The sequence below is a fragment of the Centruroides sculpturatus genome, unplaced genomic scaffold (genome assembly GCF_000671375.1).
Source record: "Centruroides sculpturatus isolate CEXI.00-Female unplaced genomic scaffold, Cexi_2.0 scaffold827, whole genome shotgun sequence".
Lineage (NCBI taxonomy): Eukaryota > Metazoa > Arthropoda > Arachnida > Scorpiones > Buthidae > Centruroides > Centruroides sculpturatus.
The window spans coordinates 69213-73530 of record NW_019385127.1 but is presented as its reverse complement, the minus strand read 5'-3'; positions in this window follow the sequence as shown (position 1 = coordinate 73530).

Sequence of the window (4318 nt, the reverse complement as noted above, 5' to 3'; positions counted from 1 at the left end):
AACAACGAACTTAAGTGCCTATTTGGATATTTCCGTAACCCAGAACTTGGAAGTGACATCGTCAACAGCGGTTTGAAGACCTCGATCCATAAGATAACCTGTCAGGTATTTATCGCCACGCGAATCGTATGTAAACTCTCTCTCTCCGCGACCACACTTTATTCCATTTAAATTTTTAATAAACCCTTTGTTGATTGTTAAGGGTAGTTCGAGTCTCTTCCCTATGTTAACTCTGACCTGTCGAATCCGACTGTTCGCGTACGGGACCGCTCGCGCGACGGACGACGAAATCGCCGTCTCGGCTTCCGTGTTCCTCTAAACACGGTGGTGTCAATCCTGACTGGGCACTAAGGAGGTGCCGACCCGGAAGGTCACACATGCAAATGAAACCTTCCATTTTGGACACCGAAGCGATTATAAATACAGCGAACACAAAAAATGTTTCAGTTGAAAACTGTGCCATTGCAGTGTTAATTTAGTGTTTTGAGCTATACATACTGTATTTTTTTTTTTTTTTTTTTTGGTTTGTTTCTACTTGTTAGGATTGGCAGCACTGATGCAACGGGAGAGGGGTATTTAAGAGAGCACCGAGTGGTAAGGTATCTTTTCCAGAGAATCATATACGTAAATAGGTAGCGCCACTCATCGGAGAAAAAGCACACTAAGGCTGTTATCTCCATATGAACCAGTGGGAGAAGAAGAATAAGGTGGCTTTTATTGGTTGGCCGTTGTCGCCCTTGTTGGGTTCTCATCCACGACTTCGTCTGTGTGACTGGTTTTCTTGGAACTGCGTGTGGCAGCTGAAGTGGTGGACAAAGACTATTATGATATAAGCTAATAGGGAGAATCCGTTTCCATCGGAGGAAATGCGTGTTGGATATTTCGGACTTTGTGTTTGGACAAATTAATCACCTGACATCGCCTGGGAGGTATTTCAGTTTCGCGTGTTTGACAGCAGAACAAACTTTGTTTCGAAATCTAACCACCATTCTAGAAGTTCGCCTGAGACACAGAGGTGTTTCTATGTGGTCCAAACGCGTATCTTGTAAATTTTGTATCTATAATTGTATATAAACCTAATTTTAAGTGATATTTGGATATCGTGGTAATCACACATATACATCCACGCAATAATCCTACTACGGGTCATTGTGAATTCCACAAAACTGATTAAAAACTACGTCCAGAACTATCCGAGTCGAAATCTGTGCATTTAATTTAATTAATTATAATTTGAACCGAGAAATTTATATTTAAATCTTTTAATTTCTTCAATGAATTTTTAATTTGCATAAATAAGAATTAAAAGTGAAAAATTTCTTACCCCAAGAGTTGAGGCAAGGGTCGATAATCGCCAGAATCAAAAATCATTTTCCAAATTCTCTCGAAAAATCGCACTCTTAACAATAAAGCAAAACAATGAAAGATCAATTGTTGAGTTTGTTTGTTATGCGTTAATTGGAAAAGATAGGAAAATTTAATATTTAATTAATTAATTTTTGGTCTTATTTATTTATTTTAGTTTTTGAATCTAGTGATTAATAAGCTATACGAATTTCATTCCTATTTCCATTTATGAGGGCCGAAAAGCCCTACAGACAACTGTGCCCGCAGCCTATTAAAAAGGGGAAGGCACAAACTATTAAAAAAATGCATCGTACAGTATTGTACATTACGCACGTTACGCGACAACTCGCACATATGACAACATATAAAATTTGTCGTGTGGGCGTTCTCCGTATTTTTATATATATTACGCCACTGTAATATATGTAAGAAAGAAATTGGCAAAATATAATTAAATGACGATTTAATTTTAAAACTAAATGAAACGAAATTTTGACAAAAATTGTTAAAAATCCGAGTAACAATCTTATGTAAAAATACGAACGAAAATTAGTATAGAACCGTTTAAAGAGTGCTATAACAATAAATTTAGTAATACGATAAAATATAATTAATATACATTACTGCACAGGCGCTATATATTAACTTATAAAACAAATAATAAATGCATTTTGTTTAAAAAAAAAACTCTACCAACAACTCTGACATCTAAAAACGAAAATAAGCTCTTTTGTGTCCAAAGCGAGTTAAACCGATTTCGTGTTTAAATGCTTATAATCATAAATGAAATACAAATATGGTTTTATGTAACTACTCGTTTTAAAATATGAAATAAAGTTTTATATATACAGTATTTATATATATATATACAATATAATAAATGTTTTTGAACAGTTTTATTAACGTAAAATATAAAATTATATTTTACGTTGTAATATATATCGTAATAATATATATAAATCAATCAGTTATCGACTGAGTAATAAAGTGGGACGTAGGAGTTCTGTTTTAAATCGGGGCATTCACGCCGAAACTGGGACAGATGCCGCGTTGTCGTTTTCGAATTACTTCAAACTGTGATTCAACGTGAGATCATCGTTCCCACAAGGTGGTTCGGTTGCACTGGGTCTCGAAAACAAGGAATAGGGTTTTGGTCAATATACGATGAAGTTCTATAACTAAAGAAAAGACAACCGAGGGGAGCACGTGTCTCAAGTGCCCCAATGTACGGGCGTCCTTGCCTTATAGATAACAGCATTTAATTTTATAAAACGGTTCCATATGACGGATAGTATACGTTTAGACGTTCGAGTACTGACGTTTGTTGCCGCAGGCTATAGGAAAGGGAGCACAAGCTATTAAAAAGGGCATCATACATCATGTAAAAAGTTTCAGCGTACTACAACGTAATATCGTCATAACATCATTTCTGTAGCTGCCAGCCATATTGTTTGCTTTATTTTTACGCCTAATGTATTCCTCTTTGTTGTTTATTCCTTCTTTTTCGAGAACTTTGTCTTGTTTTGTTCTTTCATCAGTCACCAAGGGGTGTCCGTTCCTGGAACCATCGGAAACAATGAAAAGGGAAGTCACGTGAGATGTTGGGAAGAAAGTCGCAGATACTTTTCCAGGGGCGCCGCTAGCTGTTTGAACGCCCGTGTGCAATACCGATTATGCCGCCCCCTGTTTAACTACGATTACCTATGCTGAGCTTGCCAGAAAGGCTCTTTGCCGCCCCCTGGACGTGCCGCCCGCGTGCGGTGCACGCCTTGCACGCCCGCTTACGGCGGCCCTGTACTTTTCGCTCGAAGAAGAAGAGGACGGACTTTTTTTCACTCAAACCGAGAAAATGATCGGCGGAAGTGCTAGAAGCAGATTTAAAGAAGAGGCAACATCTTGTGTAGTGGCCGAAAGGTGTGACAGGTGACTCAAGCGTAGCCCCAGGATTGTGTAGTGAACTCTTGTAACGAGTAGAGAAGAACAGGAAAAAAGGAAGGCATGAAAGCTTATTGCGCATATAGAAAAAATGGAACTTTATGCCTAGATTTCTCGGTGGACCCCTCGTCATCACAAAGGAACTACACAAAGAAAAAAATATTCCAGGTATTTCTATTCTTATTCTATCTCTATCTTCTTCGTGTTTTAGTTGTTAAGGTAATTGTTGTTAAAATAGTTTTACCGTAGCTTTAGTTTATAATTATTGTAATGCGTGAACGGATATTATTTTTCGTTCTTTCGCGACGCGAGGAAAAAAAATAGGGAGGAAACAATCGCTGGACGATGATAATCTTGGAAAAGAAAAGAAAGGGGTCTTGTAAGCGTGAATTCGATTAAAATAAATTTTAGTTCTGTTTTGTTTATATACCAGACGTTCTTGTTGGTGTCTTGTTTGAAATTTTTGATCCAGCCTTTGTTGGCGAATGACATTCACATTTCCTCCGATGCTACTTTGTGTTTAAATTCCTTTAATTTATAAACTATTTGATGATTTATTTAAGTTTAAATCTGATAAATTTTTTTCTATTTAACATCTTAAAACAATATTAATTCCGGAAGAAGAAATATAAGGCTCGTGGACTCGCATCCAAACCCCTCTACGGAGGACGACATACATCAATACCGCCACATAAACAACATTATCTAAGATAAATTATGCAAAAATAAGTTGTTATACAAAATCAATTTATTTTCTTATAAGAATTTTAGCAAGATTAGTAATAATAATAAAATATATTTACCAATTAATTTAAAATTTTGTAAAAAAAAAAAACAAAAAAAAACTATTTTTTCTCCTAAACGAAGTAAATAATTTATTAAAACTAATTGTTTATAAAAATATTAAATTTTATTTAATATAATTAATTTCTCATATAAATTTTTTAAATAATTATAAAATACTTATAATTAAGTTAATTATTTACATTTTATTTGATTATATTTTCCTAAATATTTCTTCGAACGTGCAGATGCA